Here is a 24291-nt window from a genome sequence, read left to right as displayed (position 1 = left end):
TGAGGTATGGAAAGAAGGGCTTCAGTTTCACCATCTCAGAGCCAGTGGATCTAGAAGAGTTAAGGCTTCTTCTGAAGCAATCTTGACCAGATATAGGAGCCAAGTCAGGCATGCTTCCTCTGCTTCCCATGCCTTACTCAAATCCAACAAATATTTTCTACCTAAAGCACTGCCTCATTGTGCTTAATTGTTCATTCACTTATTCAGTGTGTATTGAATACCTGCTATGTGTCAGGTGCTGTGGCAGGAGCTGGACAATCACTGGGGACATAGGCTGTGTCCTCAAGAGACTCACGTGGGTTAGAGAGGCAGATAAGAAAACTTGTCATTCACAGACATAGAGAACAAACTTATGGACTCAGTGATTACGGTGAGGGGAAGGAGTGTGTGGGGCGAATGGAGAGAGTAGCATGGAAACAAATATACTACCATATATAAAATAGATAGCCAGTGGGAACTTGCTGTATGACTCAGGGAACTCAAATCAGAGCTCTGAGACAACCCAGAGGGGTGGGATGGGGTAGGAAGTGGGAGGCAGGTTTGAGAGGGGACATATGTATACCTATGGCTGATTTATATTCATGTATGGCAGAAACCAACGCAATATTGTAAAGAAATTATTCATCGATTAAAAATAAATAAATTAAGAAAAAAAGAAAATGTCATTGAAAGATTTCTTTTTTTTTTGAGCTCATAACTTCATTCATTGTCTTATGTCTAGGTGAGTGACTACACCATTGTGGTTATCTGGGTCATTAGGAACTTCTTTGTATAGTTTTTCTGTGTATTCTTGCCACCTCTTCTTAACCTCTTCGGTTTCTTTTAGGTTCTTACTGCTTCTGTCTTTTATCATGCTCATCCTTGCATGAAATGTTCTCTTGATATCTCCGATTTTGTTGAAGAGACCTTGTCTTTCCAATTCTATCATTGTCCTCTATTTCTTCGTATTGTTCATTTAAGAAGGCCTTCTTATCTCTCCTTGCTATTTTGTGGAACTCTGCATTCAGTTCGGTGTGGGTATATCTTTCCCGTTCTCCCTTGCCTTTCACTTCTCCTCTTTCCTCAGCTATTTGTAAAGCCTCCTCAGATAATCACTTTGCCTGCTTGCATTTCTTTTTCTTGAGGATGGTTTTGTTCACTGCCTCCTGTGCAATGTTATGAACCTCTGTCCATAGTTCTTCAGGCACTGTGCCTATCAGATCTAATCCCTTGAATTCACTCATCTTCTCCACTGTATAATCATAGGGATTTGATTTAGGTCATACCTGAATGGCCTAGTGATTTTCCCTACTTTCTTCAATTTAAGCCTGAATCTGGCAATAAGCAGCTCATGATCTGAGACTCAGTCAGCTCCAGGTCTTGTTTTTACTGACTGTATAAATTTTTCCATCTTTGGCTCCAAGGAACTTAATCAATCTGATTTTGTTACTGACCATCGGGTGATGTCCCTGTGTAGAGTTTTCTCTTGGGTTGTTGGAAAAGGGTGTTTCTATGACCAATGTGTTCTCTTGATAAACCTCTCTCAGCCTTTGCCCTGCTTCATTTTGTACTGCAAAGCCAAATTTGCCCGTTTTTCCAGGTATCTTTTGATTTTCTACTTTTGCATTCCAATCCCCTCTGATAAAAATAACATCTTTTGGGGGTGTTAACTCTAGAAGCTGTTGTAGCTCTTCATAGAACTGATCCACTTCAGCTTCTTTGGCATCAGTGGCTAGGGCATAGACTTGTGTTCAAGTTGATGCTCCAAATAAAAAGAGTGTTTAAGAATGCAGACTTGGGAAACAAATTTCAGCTCTGATACTTACTAGCCTACCTGTGCCTCCATTTCCTCATCTGCTAAGGGACAAAAATAGCACTTACCTCCTGTGATTGGTATTAATAAGATAATATGTAAAGTGCTTAGAGTAGTGTCTAGTCCACAAACGTGGGCTGCTATTTTTGTGTGTACTATCTAATTTCACCCCTTCTTGGATCACTCCTTGTCATGGAGAAGGGGTCTGCATAACTCAATGAAGCTACGAGCCATGGCATGCAGGACCACCTAAGACAGATAGGTCATAGTGAAGCGTTCTGACAAACTGTGGTCCACTGGAGTAGGAAATCGTAATATTCTTTCCTGGAGAACCCCATGGGCAGTATGAAAAGGCAAAAAGATATGACGCTTGAAGATGAGCCACCGCCCCCTGTCCCGGGGAAGAGCAGAGGGCAATTATGAAATCTTCCAAAAAGAAAGAAGTAGCTGGGCTGAAGCAGAGATGATGCTTGGTTGTGGATGTGTCTGGTGATGAAAGTAAAGTCTGATGCTATAAAGAACAATATTGCATAGGAACCTGTAATGTTAGGTCCAAGAATCAAGGTAAATTGGACATGGTCAAGCAGGAGATGGCAAGACTGAACAGTGACATCTTAGGAATCAGTGAAGTAAAATAGATGGGAATGGCAAATTTAATTCAGATGACCATTATATCTACTACTATGGGCAAGAATCCCTTAGAAGAAATGGAGTAGCCCTCTGGGTGCAATCTCAAAAATGACAGAATGATCTCAGTTCACTTCCAAGGCAAACCATTCAACACCACATTGAAAGATTTCTATGCAACAGGGGAATAAGTGACAAAGCAGGTTGGGAGGGGGTTTCATATACTGTTCACATGCATGAAACTGGCAGCCTCAGTTCAAATCTTAGCTTTGCCACTTTTTGCTGTGTAATTTGGAGCAAGTTAATTCGACCTGTTGCATCAGTCTTCTCATCTGTCAAATGAGGGTAACACCAACCTCATAGATTTGTGTACGAATTTAATTAGTTGATACATGTGGAATATTTAGAACCCAGCACCTAGCATGCAGTACGTGCTCAGCCAAGGTTAGTAATATTGTGATTTATATATTAAGGGAGCACAGAAGAGGAGCAGTAAGTCATCTTGGGAGCAGGTGGTACCCTACATTTCTTAACAAAATCGAGATATATAGAAACAACTTCTCTTGCAGGCGATATCTTTCTTGCAGATGCTCCGAGCTTTTTACCAGACCACAGTATGTTCTTTCCTGAGAATGATCAGGAGCAGCCCTCAGAGAGCTCAAAAGCCAAGGATTGTTTTTGTTTTTTTTCAGCTTAACCTCAGACCATTGCTCTCTGTCTTCAGTTCTCAGCTGAGTCCAGCAGTTTCTGCACAGAAAGAGGAAGAAACAGTGACTATCATTTCCCCACCAAACCAAAGGGAAATGAATGATTCACCCCAGCATCATGGAATCTGAAAGGGGATTTCTCTTTTCATCTGAAAAAAATTTGTTCAGGAAAACAGACTAAAAGTATTTCCCAATCTAGGCAGTTCTTGTCAAATAATTTACTCATTTCATATTTCTACACACTTTATTAAATACTTACTGCATGCAGGAAACTGTGGGTTATGGGATAAGAGCCTATATTTATTAATTGCTCCTCTATGTGCCAAGCACTATAGTAAGTACCTTATAAATGAGCGAGGTTTATTTTCATTTACAGGAAGAAACTGAAATCTAAGGAGGTTAACTAATAGCATATCCACATTTATAAAGCAAGACAAGAAAGGGTGGAGAAGCGATTTGAATTTGGGCAGAATGAGCTGAGCACCCAAATGCCTAACTGTTATATTTCTCTGTCTTAACAAGATGTAATCACAGTCCATGAGGAGCTCTCACTTTTGTGAAGGAGACAGAAAAGCGAACAGATAATTAATATACAGTGTAATCTCTGCTCCATAAAGGTGTGAACAGAGCACTGTAAGAACTCAGAAGAAGGAGTGAATTACTCTGCCTGCAAGAATCAGTTTCAGCTGTAATCACAAAGTACTTAAGACTGTACAGAAGTTCCAAAATATGTGCAAACCTGGAATGATGAAAATCTGTCACAGTGAAAAAGAAAGAAAAGCTCAAATTTGAAGATGACTTAAGATTAAAAGCAGACTAGATACTCAGCCTCTAAATGAGCAAGAGTCAAACTTAAATTTTTGTCTATGATGTCAGGTATTGTATGCTTACTACTGTTCTGCTATACCACGCTTGACCTTGCCAACTGTAAGGCCCAGCTCAAATTCTATCTTTTGGAGGATAGTGACCACGATTTATCTTTATTTATAATTTAGCATCCCCTGTCCCATCCACTCCAGGAGTCTAGGTCACTGATTGGCTTAAGATAGGAGCTCAAAAATGTTCATGTTGAGTCTTTTAGACATTGATTATTCTACTTGTGGTTAAACCAAAGCTTATTGCTTTTTCTTTTATTTTTCTCCTTTCTCATTTCACACCTCATTTATATTTCTCAGATGTTGCAAAGAAAGAAAACTCTAAAATTCATCCCTTTTAACATTTGGGAAAGAGTGCATCAAAATGAAAGCCTGAGATAAATTCTGGTGGTAACTTTTGGGTTTTCTGTTTGGAGAGGTGGTTTCTTTCATCCGTTATCATAGATATATCTTCATCAATTATCAGAGATAACTAAAAATTATCTTACACTTGGTAGGCAAAAAACTGGTTCTATATTGTTTAAGACCTGTCCTGACTCCCTACTCGAGTTCTGATTTTGTGAACAGTGGGTACCAACTGGAACATATCCTTCTTCCATCCTTGGCATCAAAACTCTGTTTAGGGGCTTCCCTGGTGGTCCAGTGACTAAGACTGTGCTCCCAGTGCAGGGGATCTGGCTTCGATCCCTGGTCAGGGATCCATCATGCCACAACCAAAAAGAAGAAGAAGAAAAAAAGATTCCACCTGCTCAACTAATGAACCAGCAGTCCTCAACGAAGATCTAAGATCCCACGAACCACAACAAGGACCTGGCATGAATGAATGAATGAAAGAATATTTTAAAAAATTGTTGAACTAGAGAGAGAAGAAGAAAGGGGAAGAAGAAAGTGGAAGGGATTGAAAGTAATGGAAAAGATTCTCTTGGTCTAAGCTCAAAAATAAAGAGGAGGCTATGAGGTTCTGCAGAATGCTGCTGATCATGTTATATCACCACTTCTGATGCAGCAAAGTACACAGCATCCTCACAAACAGTCAGTGAGGAATTGAGGAAAAATATCAATCTTCAGTGAATTTCACTCTGTTGAGTTCAGGTCAGTGGGTATCATTATCCACCAGCCTAGAGGTAGCTGTTGCACAGAGTCGGACACAGCTGAAGCGACTTAGCAGCAGCAGCAGGAGCAGCTGCAGCTACTACCTATCACCCTGTAAGCAACAGGTATATTGGTTACTCTATTCAGGGGCCCAGTCATTGCAGAGCTGCTCCCAGTAACACAGACTTTGATATATTTTAGACACACTTCCAGGACATCCAAAAGGCCTCTATTAATTTAGATTTCTCATCATGCTCATGGCAGTTCTCTGCTACCAAATGTGGCCCTGCACCATCTGTTGTCATAGATTTTTCTGAGTTTTTCATAGTTTTGTAATAATTTATGTCTTCCAGTTAAAGTAAGGTCTCAGTTTATCTCAGTATTTCATAATATGTTGTCAGCTTATTTTTAAACATTTTCACAGCATTTATTAAGAAGAAAGGGAACTGCTTAACCTGCAATTTCAAAAATCCAAATTAACATACTTTTATTTTTGTTTGAAAATATTTCTTACAGTTCTATAATGCTAGAACTTTTATTTCCAACAGCTCAGATCATGCATCAAATAACAAGCAATTTTGTTTAAAGAGAAGCATTCTTTTTTGTTTTGAATGTTAGTTTTTTAAAACCAGTGATTAAATACGGACTCATAAAAATGTAATTGAGATTTGAGAGTGAGGGCCCCAGATATTTTTCAATTGAAATGAAATTCATATAATATAAAATTAACTTTATCTTATTTATATTAAAATTATTTAATATAAATAACTTTATATTAATTATATTAAAATTATTTTAAAGGGAACAGTTTATTGGCATTTAGTATATTCATACTGTTGTCCAACCATCACCCCAGAATGAAACTGTGTCCACATTAAGAACTTATTTCCCATTCTCTCCTCATTCTAGCTCCTGGAAACCACCAATATGTTTCTTGTCTCTGTAGATTTACCTGCTCAGTATATTTCATATAAATAGAACCACACAACATGTAACAGTTTGGGTCTGGCTTCTTTCACTTTGTGTAATGTTTTTTAGGTTCATTCACATTGTACCATGTACCAGTGTGTTTCATTTCTTTTTATGGCTGAATAATATTCCATTGTGCTTATATACCACAATCTGTTTATCCATTTGTCTGTTGATAGACGTCTGGGTTGTTTATACCTTTTGGCTATTATAAACAGTGGGTCTTCCCTGGTGGTTTAGCAGTAAAGAGTCTGCCTGCAATGCAGGAGCTGCAGAAGATGCCAGTTCAGGCTCTGAGTCAGGAAGGTCCTGGCAAATCACTCCAGTATTTTGACTTGGAGATTCGCACAGACAGAGAAGACAGTCCATAGTGTTGCAAAGAGCTGGACACGACTGAAGTGACTTAGCATCCACCCACATTGTAAATAGTAATGCTGTGAATATGCATGTATATGTATTTTTTGAGCATCTGTTTCCAGTTCTTTTGGATATATACCTAGGAGTGAAATTGCTGCATCACCAAGGCAATTCTATGTTTACTTTTTGAGGCACTATCAAACTGCTATTGCAGCTGAACCATTTTATACTCCCACTAGCAGTGTATGAGGGTCCCACCAGCAGTGTGTGAGGGTTCTGATTTCTTGACATCTTTGCCAATGCTTGCTATTTTCTGTTGTTATTTTTGTACATTATAGTCCTCTTAGTGGGTATGAAATGGTATCTCATTGTGGTTTTGATTTGCAATTTGCTTGACTAGTAACATTACAAATCTTTTCGTGAGCCTGTTGGCTGTTTGTATATCTTCTTTTGAAAAATGTCTTTTTAAATCCTTTACCTTTATTTATTTATTTATTTTGCTGGGTTGTCTTATGTTGTTGAGTTGTGAGAGTTCCTTACATATTCTGAATAGTGTACTCATATCAGATATATGATTTGTGGATATCTTTAATGTCCTTTGATGCAAAAAAGTTTTTAATTTAAGAACTAAAATTTATAAATTTTTTGTCTTTAGCTGCTTTTGATGTCATATCTAAGAATTCATTGCCAAATCCAAGATTGTGAAGATCTACTATGTTTTCTCCTAAGAGAGTTTTATGGATTTAGCTCTTCTATGTAGGTTGTTGAACCATCTTTAGTTAATTTTTGTAGGCAGTGTAAGTTAGGGGGTCCAACTTTATTCTTTTGCATGTGGATATCTCACCACAGGGATTTGGTTTTGTGTACACATAACTGTTTGGGAGAATTTTAAATGAGGGATTAATGAGTTTTATGGGGATAGATAGAGACTGAGCAGATCAAAACCACAGTCTGGATCTCACTGATATAATAGGCCTTCCCTTGCCCTCCTCCCCACTCCCTACCAGTTGCTGATTGAACACCTAAGAAGGAAGAAGTCTGTTCTGAGAGGACGGTTACATCAGCTTGATAAGAGGTAAACAGTTGAAAGTAAGATCAATGGGTTATAGAGATGATCAACCTACTGTTTTGAGCATGTATCCCAGAACTTTGGAAATTACTAAACAAAACAATAGCTTCCCCGGTAGCTCAGACGGTAAAAGGGTTTGCCTGCAATGTGGAAGATCTGGGTTCGATCCTTGGGTTGGAAAGATCCCCTGGAGAAGGAAATGGCAACCCACTCCAATACTCTTGCCTGGAAAATTCCGTGGATGGAGGATCCTGGTAGGCTACAGTCCATGGGATCTCAAAGAGTCAGACACGACTAAGCAACTTCACTTCAAACAAAACAATAAACAATGCATTAAATCCTGGGCATAGAGTGATCAGGCCCTTGGGGAGCTTACTGCCTAGTGGTGGAGTCTTACATAAATCAACACAGATAGAGTGGACTATAAGGTACGAGGAAGAGAAAGGGAAGGGAAACATGAAATCAAATAATAAGGAACTTCATCTAGTTTGAGGTGAGCGGTTGCAAAGCTTGAAAAGCGTTCTCTAAGGAAGTGTCATTTGAGGTAAGATTTGAATGTTTGTAAAGGTAAAGATTTTATTTTATTTTTAATTTTTAAGGAAGGGAGTATGTTCTAAGCAGAGAAAATGCCTGAAGAAATCAAGAAACTGGAAGAAGGCCAGTCTATCTAAGACAGGGAAGTGAGGGAAAGAATGATAAGGAATGAAATTAGAGAGGTGGAGGGGAGCCAGATCATGCCTGGGATGGTAAGCCACATAAGGATTCTGACTTTCATTCCAAGAATGGTGTGAAATTATTTGACTGTTAAAGGAGGAGAAACAGAGTTAGAAATAATTTTGTTCCTTTCTCTCCATTTTTCTGTTTAGTCTTTCTTTAAATTAATAAAATTAGTATTTTGTATTTTATGTGTTTTGCTAATATTTTTCTTTTGTTATTTGTTTTTGACCTTCTTAATGTCATTTTTTTCCATACCCAGAAATTTTAATTTTTATGTACTTAAATTTGTCACTCTTTTATGATTCTGGGATCTGTTTTCTGCTTAAAAAGAATGTTTTCATCTCAAAATTATCTTTTCTGTCAGTTCACCGTGTTCTTTTCCCAGTACCTATATAAGGATGAGGAGCTTGAAACACAATGAAATATAAATTTTCACCACTAGAAAAGGCAAAGATTGGGCTTCCCTGGTGGCTCAATGGTAAAGATTCCACCTACCAATGCAGAAGACCCAATTTTGATTTCTGATCCAGGAAGATCCCACATACCTCAGAGCACTAAGTCCGTGCACCACAGCTACTGAGCCCAGGAACTGCAACTACTGAGCCGTGTACTACAACTACTAAAGCATGCATTTCTTAGAGCTCATGCTCAGCTACAAGAGAAGCCACTGCAATGAGAAGCCCGTGCACTGCAACTGGAGAGTAGCCCCACTCACCGTAACTAGAGAAAAGCTCACACAGAAAGGAAGACCCAGCATAGCCATAAATAAATAATTTTTTTTTTAGAAAGGAAAAGGCAAAGATCAAAAAATATGGTAATACATTGCATTAGTGGATGGTGGAAGGGAGTAGACATTCCCATATTTTTAGTGGGTTCATAAATTGAATTGTTAGCATTTGGTAGATGGGCTCCAGGGGTGAGGGCAGGGCTTTACGGTGTCCCAATTGGCCTCCTCTTGGCCTGCAGCTGATCTTTAGGTACACCCATGGGTAATTTCTTTTTATTCTATTTTACCTTTTCATTGAAGTATAGTTGATCTATAATGTTGTGTTAATTTCTGCTGTACAGCAAAGTGACCCCCCCCACACACATATATTCTTTTTAATATTCTTTTCCGTTACAGTTTATCCCAGGATATTGGATATAGTTCCCTGTGCTATAGAGTGAGACCTTGCTGTTTATCCACCCTATATATTATAATTTGCATCTGCTGCTGCTGCTAAGTCACTTCAATCGTGTCCGACTCTGTGTGACCCCATAGACGACAGCCCACCAGGCTTTCCCGTCCCTGGCATTCTCCAGGCAAGAACACTGGAGTGGGTTGCCATTTCCTTCTCCAATGCATGCAAGGGAAAAGTGAAAGTGAAGTTGCTCAGTCGTGTCCGACCCTTCGCGACCCCATGGACTGCAGCCTACCAGGCTCCTCTGTCCATGGGACTTTCCAGGCAAGAGTACTGGAGTGGCGTGCCATTGCCTTCTCCGAATTTGCATCTACTAACACTCAACTCCCAGTCCATCCCTCTTCCTCCCTCCCCCTTGGCAACCACAAGTCTGTTCTCTGTGTCTGTGAGTCTCTTTCTGTTTTATAGATTTGTTCATTTGTGCTGGAATTTCTTCTTCAATCCATTCACACCAGAGCCATTTCACTCAGGGGGACTGACTGTTGAACAAACACACAAGAAATTCCATGCAGATTCTTCTTTTGTTAATGATTCCACATGATAATTTATTAATGAACTCATAGGTTCTGTTAATTTATTAATAACATTAGAGGTTCTCTCGATTGTTTGGGATACCTACAGGCTGTGGCAAAAAGAAGAAAGGCTCTCCTTCCTGACCTCATTTCTTCCTAATTGGGGTGCAAGGCCCCCTCTATCCAGTCAGGAGCATACCCCACCCTGTGGACCAGCACCTCACATCTCAAGCTCAGCACATGTTGGGGTTTCAGAGCAGATTTGAGCCTCAGTAGCTGATCCTGCAGAAGAAGAAGATATTAAGAAGAGATGGCAAGAATATACAGAAGAACTGTACAAAATAGATCTTCATGATCCAGATAAGCATGATGGTGTGATCACTGACCTAGAGCCAGACATCCTGGAATATGAAGTCAAGTGGGCCTTAGAAAACATCACTACGAACAAAGCTAGTGGAGGTGATAGAATTCCAGTTGAGCTATTCCAAATCCTGAAAGATGATGCTGTGAAAGTGCTGCACTCAATATGCAAGCAAATTTGGAAAACTCAGCAGTGGCCACAGGACTGGAAAAGGTCAGTTTTCATTCCAATCCCAAAGAAAGGCAATCCCAAAGAATGCTCAAACTACCACACAATTGCACTCATCTCACACGCTAGTAAGGTAATGCTTAAAATTCTCCAAGCCAGGCTTCAGCAATATGTGAACCGTGAACTTCCTGATGTTCAAGCTGGTTTTAGAAAAGGCAGAGGAACCAGAGATCAAATTGCCAACATCTGCTGGATCATGGAAAAAGCAAGAGAGTTCCAGAAAAACATCTATTTCTGCTTTATGGACTATGCCAAAGCCTTTGACTGTGTGGATCACAATAAACTGTGGAAAATTCTGAAAGAGATGGGAATACCAGACCACCTGATCTGCCTCTTCAGAAATTTGTATGCAGGTCAGGAAGCAACAGTTAGAACTGGACATGGAACAACAGACTGGTTCCAAATAGGAAAAGGAGTACGTCAAGGCTGTATATTGTCACCCTGTTTATTTAACTTACATGCAGAATACATCATGAGAAATGCTGGACTGGAAGAAACATAAGCTGGAATCAAGATTGCCGGGAGAAATATCAATAACCTCAGATATGCAGATGACACCACCCTTATGACAGAAAGTGAAGAGGAACTACAAAGCCTCTTGATGAAGGTGAAAGTGGAGAGTGAAAAAGTTGGCTTAAAGCTCAACATTCAGAAAACAAAGATCATGGCATCCGGTCCCATCACTTCATGGCAAATAGATGCGGAAACAGTGTCAGACTTTATTTTTTGGGGCTCCAAAATCACTACAGATGGTAACTTCAGCCATGAAATTAAAAGATGCTTACTCCTTGGAAGGAAAGTTATGACCAATCTAGATAGCATATTCAAAAGCAGAGACATTACTTTGCCAACAAAGGATCGTCTAGTCAAGGCTATGGTTTTTCCTGTGGTCATGTATGGATGTGAGAGTTGGACTGTGAAGAAAGCAGAGCGCCAAAGAATTGATGCTTTTGAACTGTGATGTTGGAGAAGACTCTTGAGAGTCCCTTGGACTGCAAGGAGATCCAACCAGTCCATTCTGAAGGAGATCAGCCCTGGGATTTCTTTGGAAGGAATGATGCTAAAGCTGAAACTCCAGTACTTTGGCCACCTCATGCGAAGAGTTGACTCACTGGAAAAGAGTCTGATGCTGGGAGGGATTGGGGGCAAGAGGAGAAGGGGACGACAGAGGATGGGATGGCTGGATGGCATCACTGACTCGATGCACGTGAGTCTGAGTGAACTCCGAGGGTTGGTGATGGAGAGGGAGGCCTGGCATGCTGCGATTTATGGGGTCGCAAAGAGTCGGACATGACTGAGCGACTGATCTGATCTGATCTGAGCTGATCCTGCATAGGCCCTGTGATGGGAGTTATATAGAGCATTCTACAAGGTGCTTCCATGAATTTTCCTAGAACTAACATCTCACTCCCTTAGTTTGCTTCTTCCAAATCAGAAATCATTTGTGGCTTGGCATCCATCCTCAATCTTTTCTGGTTTGTGGGAATGGGACAGTGAGAAGCTATACCATTCTCTGCCAGAAACTTGCTTCTTCCTTGGTTGTCATTTCATGAATTAATGGCCTGAAGTTAGTTTCCCTCCTTTGTTTCATGGCTGGTTATGAACAATTTTCTGATAATAAAAAAAAAATGATTAAAAGGTGATTGGATAAGAGAACATTTGTTAGTTGGCTTCATTCGGCCACCTTTATAAGCAAGTTTGTTCCTCATTTGTAAAAAAAGATGTACCACATACATCAAAAACTAAATAAATACTCTTTTTTCCCATCTCTTTCTTTCCTTTTAGTCTTCTTACATTTCATATATGAGATATGCTTTAGGATAAAATTAGCTGTTTTATATTATGGCTTCCCTGGTGGCTTACCCGGTTAAGAGTCTGCAATGAAGGCATCCTGGGTTCACTTCCTGGGTGGGGAAGATCCCCTGGAGAAGGAAACGGCAACATACTCCAGTATTTTCGCCTGGGAAATCTCATGGATTAAGGAGCCTGGCGGGCTACAGTCCACAGGGTTGCAAAGAGTCAGACACGACTGAAGTGATTAAGCACACATATATTAGAAAACAACATATCCCTACATTTAAAATATTAAATGCATTTTATACGGTAATCTATTGTATATGTGGAGGATTATTTTTAAGAGTCTAATTAACAAAGTGGGTTATTTATTAGATTGAGAGACATGGTTTACCAAATTTTATAATGAAGTTTTAATGCAATGTTGGAAAAATATACATTGGCTACATTTAGAGTTTTATAAATCAAGAGTACAGAGAATCCAATAAAAATAAAAAGAAATGCCGTTTGATGATAATTGAAAGATTGAAATGTAATAAAGTTGAAAAGAAAAACAGAAAAGGCAGAGAAATCCCATTAGAACATTAACTGCATTCCATTTTCTACCCCAGAGCAAAGGTTAGAGAGGCTCTCTTAGGACTGGTAAGGGACCTCTCTGGGGAAACCAGTTCTCCAGGTTCTTTGCTTTGAAGCTGTTAGCCCTGATTTTCATTTCCCTTTACACACTGCGGAGATGTATTTTAACACTCTTTAAATGTATGTGAGAGTAAAAGCCCTATAAGCAAGTTAAAGTGTTGGTACTGTCTTTAGCAATTCCACAACTTTCTCTGGTCTATCCTGCTTCTTCTATTCCTTCTCTGTTCCTGTCTGCACCGATCCTGCCTCTGCTCTGGCCCTTGACCACTGGAGGAGGGAAAGAGTAATTCTCCCAGAGTCGGATGACTGTCCTTTTGCTATCTTGAGTTTCATGGTAATGATTCGTGCTTCCTTTCTTACATAGATTATATGATAAGGGCATAAAAATCGAATTGCAACTATGTCTATTAAACTCTAGCCATAGATGAGAAACTCAGTTAATCAACCTGGTTCATTTTCCTTTAAGGTCTGTGGTTGGGAAAGCATTTCTCAGTGAAAGTCAAGGAAGTTCATTCAGAGTAATATAAAATAAGATTTCTATAAAATTATTTGAGGGCATAGTTTATAATATACTGAATGATTAGTTTTTTAAAACATTAAAAGGTAGAGATTCTTAAGTTCTTTAATCTTATTACATTAATAGGCAAGATGTAGTATTCAAAATATTCTATTAGATAGGTATAAAATATACCTTACAGTTCTTGGCAAAACTTAACTTTATACTTCCCTTGAAGGCTTAAATCTAAGCAATTTACTTGGAAAAAACAGTCAGTTGAATTTAATGAGTATTATTGCCTGAATAATATCCTGCTGACTGCTGTAATCATAGATCTTTTTCCTTTTAATTTTTTTTTAGTAGAGAGAAGACAGTTATGCTACTTGTAAAACAAACCAAGAAGGCTGTAAACCCATAAAAAATGTGACCTGTTAAAACAATAAGTATGGTAATTCTTGTGATGCATCATAATTGGAGGGAAGAAGGACATGGACCTTCTGGAAAAAGCTCTGGCTTTTGACTTGTAAGACCCAAGTTATAGGACAGATCCTAACAATGTAATGGCTCTGTGAACTTGTATGTGAACTTTTATGAATAGTTTTCACATCTTTAAAATAATGCCCATAAGACCTTCTAAATTCTGACATGGTAAGAAATTAGATTAAGAATTATAGGTAATAAAATATATGAAAGCATTTTGCATACTGTAAAGTACTATATGAGGCTTCCCAGGTGACTCAGTGGTAAAGAACCAGCCGGAGATGTGGATCTGATCCCTGGGTCAGGAAGATCCCCTGGAGAAGGAAATGGCAACCCACTCCAGTATTCTTGCCTGGAAAATCCCATGGACAGAGAAGCCGGGCAGGCTACAGTCCATGGGGTCACATAAGAGGCAGACACGACTTAGCAATTTAACAACAATAAAAACAATGTTGGAGGATTTGAATCAGTTTTTAATCTACAGAAAATAAATGTTTTCTCAACTTTAATTCAATTAAGATAAGACATAAAATCAGAGTTCTAACTTGTTATACAAGGTGGAAAGATGATTGGTTGATATAATGGCGATGAAAGTGTCTTGCAAACTACAGCATCCCTTGAAAACTGTAAGGATTTTCACATCTCTGAATTTTTTTAATTAAAAAAAAATTCTCAGTAAATAGAGTTATTCATACTAGCATTCTCTGCAATGTCTCATTATTTGCAAAATGAGAAATTCAAATAGAAAACCTGGCTGTAAAACTCCATAATTCTTAGATACCTAATCCTTGGTGAGATATATGTCAATACACAATTATAAAGAAATTTAGATATGCTGATTTGTAAATCATCTTTCTGAAAAACAACTTTTTAATCAATCAGTGTATTTTCCAGGGATAATATTTGCATTTACTTATTTTTTCCAAAGCATCTATGATTATAGAGGTAATTTACAAACTTTGTCTCTTCTACAACTCTCACTGACTGTATGAAGCATTATCCTCATTCTTCCATAGGAGGAAACTGGGGCTCAGAAAAGTGAGATTACTTTCCAAGTTCATATAGCTAGAGAGTGGCAGAGGCAAGACTCAACACTGGATCTAAACCAGTGCTGCCTCCCTGCTCCCAGAGTGTCAGTACTGCGTCTATCCATTATATTACCAAGCCCCATCCTTACCGTCCAAAGCCCCAGGAAAAATGTGACGGCATCTAGCAGGAAGATGTACAGTACCTGGTGGGGTCTGACTTAGTAAAGAAGGAAGATGTACTTTTGAGAATCGAGAGATTCTCAATTTGTGCATATCATCTGCCTCCCACAACAGAACACAAGTTCCACCAACGATCTTTGTCTGCTCCATTCACAATGTATCCCAAGGACCTGGGTGTTCCTGATTTCAAACATCTCGTGGACGTGAACCAATAGTCAGTGAGTACAGCCTTGGGTCCAGTACTTTGCAAGGTACTGTGCTGATCCTCACAACACCCCAGTTAGGTGGGAATTATTCTCCCCATTTTATAGATAAGAAAACATGACATAAAAGTATGCTAATTGTTCAGAATAGGTGGCAGATCCAGTTGTTATTCAATTAGTCATTCAAAATACTTATTGAGCACTCCAGGTCCTTGGGATACATTGTAAATGGAGCAGACAAAGATCGTTGGTGGAACTTGCATTCTGGTGTGGGAGTCAGGTGATATGCACAAACCTTAGTAAAAAGTCATATGGTAAGTTAAAAAGTCCTGTGTCCTACAGGGAAAAGAAGTAGAGCAGTGTAAAGGAGGATAGGAAGCAAAAGGGGAGAACTTGAAAATTGAATTTGTTTATTTATTTCTGGCTGTGCTAGGTCTTGTTGTGGTGCCCCTCAGTATGTGGGATCTTACTTCCCCAGTTCAGTTCAGTTCAGTTGCTCAGTTGTGTCCGACTCTTTGTAACCCCATGGACTGCAGCATGCCAAGCCTCCCTGTCCATCACCAGCTCCCAGAGTTTACTCAAACTCATGTCCATTGAGTCAGTGATGCCATCCAATCATCTCATCCTCTGTCATCCCCTTCTCCTTCTGCCTTCAATCTTTCCCAGCATCAGGGTCTTTTCAAATGAGTCCATTCTTTGCATCAGGTGGCCAAAGTATTGGAGTTGCAGCTTCAGCATCAGTCCTTCCAATGAATATTCAGGACTAATTTCCTTTAGGATGGACTGGTTGGATCTCCTTGTAGTCCATGGGACTCAAGAGTCTTCTCCAACACCACAGTTTAAAAGCATCAATTCTTCAGCACTGAGCTTTCTTTATAGTCCAACTCTCATATCCATACCTGACTACTGGAAAAACCATAGCTTGACTAGACAGACCTTTGTTGGCAAAGTAATGTCTGTGCTTATTAATAAGTTGTCCAGGTTGGTCATAACTTTTCTTCCAAGGAGCAAGTGTCTTTTAACTTCATGGCTGCAGTCATCATCTGTAGTGACTTTGGAGCCCCAAAAAACAAAGTCTGACAGTTTCTACTGTTTCACTATCTACCTGCCATGAAGTGATGGGACCCAATGCCATGATCTTAGTTTTCTGAATGTTGAGTTATAAGTCAACTTTTTCACTCTCCTCTTTCATTTTCATCAAGAGGCTCTTTAGTTCTTTGCTTTCTGCCGTAAGTGTGGTGTCATCTGCATATCTGAAGTTATTGATAGAGTTTCCCAACCAGGGATTGAACCCGTGTTCCCTGCGTCAGAAAGACAGATTCTTAGTGAGTGGTCCACCTGGGAAGTCCTTGGATTTTTAAATAGAATGGTTTTATGACAATATCCAGAGGTCGAGAAATTGATTCATCAAGGAATAATCTAAATTATGTTACAGGATCAGCAAAGTTAAGGTCTTCCTCAACTTTATAGTAACAGCTAGTGATGTGTGCTCAGTCGTGTTCGACTCCTTGTGACCCTTTGGACTGTAGCCTGACAGGCTCCTCTGTCCATGGGATTTTTCAAGCAAGAATACGGGAGAGGGTAGTAACAGATAGCTGCTACTGTTGTAACAACAGATAGTTGTCACTACATAGGGTAGTAACAGGCAGGATTGGAGAGTCTTTTTCATAAGCAGGCATAAATTCCCTTACAGGCATGGGAATTTTGAGGAACTAGAGACATCGCTCTCATACCCGGCTTCATCATGACTAACTACCACACTGATCTTCAAGATTGCCCGGAATTTCTTCTTTGATTCAACAAACAACAATGTGAGAAGCCATCTGATGAACAACTGGAATGAGCATTTGCCTTGAAGCTGGGAAACCTGGAGTCTAATCCAAAGGGACTCATTAATGAAAATTTGACCTTGAAAAATTTCTTTCTTCAGTCGATTGAATTTCCTGTATGACAAATGAAAGTGTTGGCACCTAAGGGCAACTCTGGGTCTAAGACTTGTGGTCATAAATTTCTGCTGAAAAATTTCTCAATGCCCTAGTTTAAAATCTTAATTTTGTTTTAATAGAGAGATTGAGGCTCAGTGAGACACATCTTTTCATATTTCCTGATGAAATATCAGCATCAAACTTTTCTTTTAAAACCACCCAGGAATGTTGACCTGCACACATGAAGATCCTGCCTTGTTTTGGGTGAATATTGGGAGCACATGCTCTGCTGTGGATTGGGCAGCCTAATAGCACTGCCAGTTCATTTTCAAGGGTAGCTCAAGGTGTTGGAATGTCTCTGCAAAGCCCCATATGGCTTGGGACCTGGTTACCTTAGCAATCACTTCTCTCCCCATGCAGAGTCAATTAATAGGCAATTAAAACTCTCAACTGCTCCAGCTAATGCATCCCAGATCGGAGCACCAGAAAATGAGAAGCAGGAGGTTTTCATTCCTTTTACCTCCTATCTTTCTTTGGTTATATTTTAAAATTTCTAATATATCCTTGCCTCTGGAAACAGTCTCATTTAAGTCTTCTAGGATAGATATATACTTGGTTACTTTTACTTGTTATTTGGTTTGTATATTACTTATTGACTCCCCCCGCCCCCCCCCCCCCCCCCCCCCCGCACAAAGTCTTTAATGGCATCCAGACATTCAAGGAAACAAATATGAAATTTTCTGCCTAGCCTCCTCTAAACTCTCCTTAATATAGTCCAACTCTTACCAACCAAACACATTTTCCACACATCCTTTCGAACACTCATTATTTGCTTTCCTTCTACCCCTTTTTCCCCTCAATCAAAATCTGCCCACTCTGTAAATTTCAGCTTAAAGCCAGTATCATGATCACTCCAGTTCTCAATTATGATTCTGAATGTTAGGTCTAACTAGACTTAGAATAATTTTATTTTTCATTTATTCATGCTAGTTATCCTTCTCAGTTTTTCTCTCCACGCATAGATCACAACACCTGGAGGGCAGGACCCATGTTTTATATTTCTCTTCATATCTTCAGACCCTACCTAGTACAGTGATAGTCATCACTGAGGGCCCCTTAGGAGGGAGTTTAGAAATTGTTGCTATTATACACAGTTTGACATAACTAGACATTTGGATATTTTGAATAATATGCTTATTCATGCAATCATAGAACTTTAAAGCATTAGAGACATTAAAGATTAATATACCAAAATTTTAATTTTACAGATGAAAAAAAACAAGATTTACATGGAAGCGTTGAGCTGCCCAAAGTTAAACTGTAAGTACATGTAAAATTTGAGTCTAATCTCAAGTGTTGTGTCTTGAAGTCCATGCTCCTTCCCCTCTCCCAGTAGTCTGAAATCTTCTACCCACTATGACATGTTTCATAGATGAGGTTCATCTGAATGAGGCTCTCCCATGGGCATAGCCAGGGTTGTCTACAGGGCTAGAGAGAGCAATACAGCAACATCTATCTCTACGGCTCCACAATGATGTCATAATGCAAGTGAGAGTCACATTCATTTATCATCTTGCCTCCTCTTTGATTTTTGAAAAGTTGCAAATTTCAGTACTTTAAATACTGCTAGTATCAAGCCACCAGGGAAGATGGCTTCCCTGGTGGCTCAGCTGGTTAAGAGTTTGCCTACAATGAAGGAGACCTGGGTTTGATTCCTGGGTGGGACAAGTCCCCTGGAGAAGGGAGTGCCAACCCATTTCAGTATTCTTGCCTGGGAAATATCATGTATGGAGGAGCCTGGTGGGCTACAGTCCACGGGGTTACAAAGAGTCAGACGTGACTGAAGCGACTAACACACACACACAGTATTAAGAGACTCGTATAAAACGGTCACTCTGCACACGTTGCTGTCTAAACCTGCTGTCTTTTGACCACCATTCAATAGTACATTTACGAATCCACATTGATAAAATTCTACTTGATGCTGTCAGATAAGTTGGAAAGGTTTAGATCAGGTCAAACCTGGTGCTTACAGTTCTTTCATATAACACTTTCAAAGCACAGAAGCAATGTAGAGAAGTAGAATGGCTGGGACAGGGAGGTGGAGAGAGGGAATTTGTGGTAGCAGGAAAGGGGAGCCCTGGGGATCAATTACAGAGCTGTGGTGGCAGATCCAGCAGCAGTGGGGTGGTCACAGCCTGAGTAGATAAATGGACTCTGAAAGTAGTTGGGGGTGGGGAGAGGTGAAGAGGAGAGTAGAATCTTGTGATACAGGTACATAGACAGTTTGGGAGGCGGGCAGAACAAGCAATCGCTTTTGTGTAGGAAATGGTTAGCAATGCAGGAAAGAACATCACTGCAAAAGTGGTTGGATAGAGGACTTCCCTGGTGGCACCGTGGATAGGAGATCTGCCTGCCAATGCAGGGGACATGGGTTTGATCCCTGGTCTGAGAAGATTCCACATGCCATGGGGCAACTAACCCCGTGTGCCACAACTCCTGAGCCCAGGAGACTAGTGTCCCGCTCTGCAACAACAGAAGCCACCACAATGAGAAGCCAGCTCACCACAACGAAGGGTAGCCTCCATTCTCCACAACTAGAGAAAGCCCGGGTGCAGCGAGGAAGACCCAGTGCAACTCCCCGCCAAAAAGTGGTGGGGTTGAAAGGCTGAGTGTGAGAGGAGGAGGGAGGAAAGGAAAGAGGGAAAGGGGTTACTTTTTAGCGTAAAGTGAGATGGTTTCTGGTAGGCACTTTCACATACTTTCTTTCATTCCAGAGAGGGAGAAAATGCAGTTGCTGAGGGACAGAAAGGACAAGAGGCTCCCCACTGGCTGCTCCACTGTGTTTGTGACTGTGACTAACAGTCTCATTGCCCCACCATCTCTGCTGGATGACTACAGTTGTTCAAAAAGTAGGAAATGTAACTGACAACCTAATTGTACCTGGAATGAAATTCCAAAGACTGCTTATAAATCACTCAGCAAAGCATAAGTAAAAAATTCCAAGTGTTTTGAGAATAAAATAAATCTTAAATATTTTAAAGTGACTCTGTACCTCAGTTTCACCATCTGTAGAAGGGGATAATAATATCCCTTTTATTTTAGTATAAGGTTAATACACTTATATGATTGGGGATGATATTAGAGGATAATAGTAGTACCTGCATAATATTGTTACGGGGAATAAGTATGTTACTATTTGCAAAGTGCCTGGCATATTGTCCTAAATAATGTTTGTTGAATAAATAAAAATGAAACAGCAGTAGACTCACACATTGTTAGCACTGGAAAAGAACATAGGACAAGGGGCCAAAACATTCCTCTTAAAAATTTTTTTTAAATTGGTGAATAATTGCTTTACAATGTTATGTTTGTTTCTGCCACACAACAGTGTGCATCAGCTATAAGTATACCTATGTCTCCTGCCTCGTGAACTCCCTCCCAGCCCCTCACTCCTTCCCACGCCTCTAGGTTGTCACAGAACACTGGGTCGAGCTCCCTGCATCATACAGCAACTGCCCACTAGCTATCTATTTCACATATAGTAATGTATGTTTCAATGCTACTCTCTCAATCCAGCCCACCCTCTCCTTACCCTGCTGTGTCCGCAAGTCTTTTCTCTATGTCTGGGTTTTGATTCCTGCCCTGCAAATAGCTTTGTCAATACCATTTTTCTAGTTTCCATATATATATGTATTAATAAATAATATTTGTTTTTCTCTTTCTGACTTACTTCATTCTGTATAACAGGCTCTAGGTTCATCCACCTCACTAGAACTGACTCAGATTTATTCTTTTTTTACAGTTGAGTAATACTTCATTGCACATAGGCACCATAACTTCTTTATCCATTCATCTGTTGATGAAGATCGAGGTTGATTCTATTGTCTGGCTATTGTGAATAGTGCCAAGCATTCTTTTTAAAAGATGCAGTTGGGTTTCAAAAAGGGGAAGTGACTTGCCTGTAGTTTTCATAGTTAAATCAATGGCAGAGAGAGTAGGAATGAAGCCTTCTGATTTCCATTTAAGTGTCCTTTTTAGTAAGAACTGCATGATAAGCAGCAATATAGTGCAGGTTTGGTAAACACTAACTGTAATATTTCACCAGACTATTAGCTCCTGCAAGGCTCTGTCTTGTCTAGCTCTGCATTCACAGTGATAGTCTGGACCTCCCGTATGCGGTAGAATTCTATAAATGTTCACTAAACCTAGCTATTCCAAGGAATTCTTTCACATTTGAGTCACCACTCATCAAGTCTTAGAACTGATAAAATAGAAATAATTCGAATGAAGCAGAAACTTTTCGGGTATGGCAATTTTTCTAGCCCTTTTCAAATGTTGTGTGTAAAATCCATAGCCCAGCACAACACAGCAACTCAATACATGCTAGCTATTATTTTTAGGCACTTGCTTACAAGGCCAAGATATGATGGTATAACTTGGCCACCAGAACAGACGCCCTGCCAAGTCTGATTCTCTTTCCTTTACAGGTGTTGGCAGAGAGCAGTTGCCGGTGGGGGGCGAGGGGGATGTCTAACATGGCAGAAAGAGGTGCAAGGAGGGAAAAAAAGTGCCCAAATGTTGGTCACTGTTCCATTTAACAGTAATTGAGTACTTTGATAGCAATGAAAGGTAATCAGTCCTCTAGATTTCTCAATCCAGATCGTCCTCTACCCCCTTTGAGGTTTTAAGATGTTTGCTTCCTGTCAGCACTATTTTTACTTAATGGGATCCTGTAGGGGATTTTCATGTACTTTTCCTGTTTACTTTTCTTCCTGTTTCTCAAAAACAGGAATTAAAAGATAAAGATGAACAATCATAAAGCACTTTGTAATGACCTTTACAAATTCTTATTAAATCTTTCAAGGTTTCCAGCCTTGCCAAGCCCTCATCACACAATACAGAGTGGACAAATGAGAGGAAACCAGAAGGGGCTCTGTGACACTTGGGCTGCTACAAAAATTTGCTCTTGCGTGGTTTGAATCCTTCAGCACTATTATTTCCTTCACAGGAGGCATTTTTGTCTTGATTCTGGCATCCAACTCTTTGGCATCTGTCTTATCTTACCTCTTGGGTAAAAAACGATTCCATTTTCTAGCTGTTTTTTGATCTTAGACAATGTCTCTTAGCCTCTCTGAGCCTCAGCTTCCTGTGATAAATGTAGGACGTGTTCTGTGATGAGGAAATTAGGAGACAAGGGGTAATGGGAGGGAAAATGAAGGCCAGAAGGCAGAGAAGATATTAGCATTAATGGCTCCACCAGGAGGTTTTGAAGATCACCAAGTCCTTGCAGTCAGACTGGCTCGTCCACTCACCAGATCTAAGGTGAATTACTTCACTTACGCCTATTCCTAATCATAATTCTTGATTTCAATATCTCATATACATTTCGCTCTCTGATTTAACCTACCCTGGGGACTATTCTGAAACTCCTCTGCCCTCATTTCTTCTCTGTTGATATTCACTTTCAAGGTGATATCATTCAGTTTCAGGGCTTTAAGCACCGTCTATGAACTGACAATTCCAAAATCTCTATCTCCAGCAGAGTCTCCCTCATGAACTCAATGTTCATTTAGCCAACTGCCCTCTCAATGTCCACTAGAATGTCTAAACAGCATCTCAGGCTTAACGTATCCTCAACTGGACTCTTAGTCCCTTCACCTCACTGACCTGCCTCTCTTCTAGTCTTGCCCATTGTAGTACATGCCAACTCTGCCTTTCTAGTTGCTCATCATTAAGTCCCCTCTCTTTCTCATCCCTCGTATCCAATCAATTGGCACAACCTGTCAGTTCTTTTTTCAAAATAAATCCAAAATTTGACTGCCTGCTCACTACCACTCTGCTTTCCTAGCACCTTCTCAACACAATAGACAGGCATGAGATTACGTTACTTCTAGTCTTTAAACCTTTGAATCGATTTCCATTTGACTCAGGTGTGTTACTCACTCAGCCATGTCTGACTCTTCACGACCCCACAGACTGTAGTCTGCCAGGCTCCTCTGTCCATGGGATTTTCCAGGCAAGAATACTGGAGTGGGTTGCCACTTCCTTCTCCAGGGGATCTTCTTGACCCAGGGATCAAATCTGGGTCTCCCACATTGCAGGCAGATTCTTTACCATCTGAGTCACCAGGGAAGCCCATTTCACTCAGAGTAAAAGCCAAAGTCCTCAAAGTGCCCAAGGCCATGCATCGTCTGAGTTCTCTCACCTGAGGGACATCATGTCTTGACACTCTTTCTCTTATTCTCTGATAGAGTCATTTCAACCTCTTGGCTATTTCTCGAACACTCAAGGCACACCTCAGCCTGAGGGATTTTTTTTTCCTTCAGTGTTTTTTTTTTTTTTTGCACTTGCTGTATTTCTGCCAGGAATGCTCTTACCTCATAGCCTCATGACTTGCTCTATTTCTCCAAAATTCAACTCAAATACTCTCTTCTACATGAGGCCTTCCCCATCAATGCTTCATAAAATTTTATGTATGTGCACATATACTCACCCCCATCCTTATTCCTAACTGTTTTATTTTTCCCATGGCACTTTCCCCTATCTGATGCACAGTATATTTCCTTGTTTATACCTTTTTATGTCTTTTTTGCTTATTTTGCTCACTGCTATATCCCTATTATCTGAGATAGGAGGTAGAAAGCAGCAGTGTTCAATAAATATTTAATGAATAAATGAATGAATGGGGCTGCTGTGAATGTTAAATTAATTCCTGTGTATGTTCTGGAATCAATAATATTTTATCTAAGCATGTCTCAGATTTTCCTGGAGTGCCCTCTGCATTCTGATAGTTACTCTGGGAGCAGCTGTGTTGTACAGTGTGGTTCTGAGCCCCTGGCTTCTGTTGATGGTCTAAGGATGGATATTCTGGGTTGACTGTTTCTTCCTTAGGAATTTGGTACTGGGACCAAGGGACCAGGGCCATTTACTGACTCTGTAACATAACTTTTCACAGCTGTTGCAGATCTTGTTTTCAGCCGAGAGGACCAGATGCAGAGGTGTCTATTGAAAAGAATAAAACAATGATGAGAGGGAAACAGAGGTGGCAGATGGCAAGAA

The 24291-nt window shown here is 40.0% G+C and overlaps 1 long non-coding RNA gene across 1 annotated transcript; it reads right to left on the bottom strand.

Moving 5' to 3' along the window:
- Nucleotides 1-11248: 11248 nt before the first annotated feature.
- On the bottom strand, nucleotides 11249-23804 carry LOC132345650 (uncharacterized). Its single transcript, XR_009495075.1, has 3 exons — nucleotides 23438-23804; nucleotides 12351-12516; nucleotides 11249-12098 (listed from the first exon to the last, which is right to left on the bottom strand). It is a non-coding gene; the product is annotated as an uncharacterized lncRNA (long non-coding RNA).
- Between the last annotated feature and the right edge of the window lie 487 nt (nucleotides 23805-24291).

Source organism: Bos taurus, chromosome 1, assembly GCF_002263795.3.
Source record: "Bos taurus isolate L1 Dominette 01449 registration number 42190680 breed Hereford chromosome 1, ARS-UCD2.0, whole genome shotgun sequence".
NCBI lineage: Eukaryota > Metazoa > Chordata > Mammalia > Artiodactyla > Bovidae > Bos > Bos taurus.
This window is presented reverse-complemented; position numbering and strand designations above follow the sequence as displayed.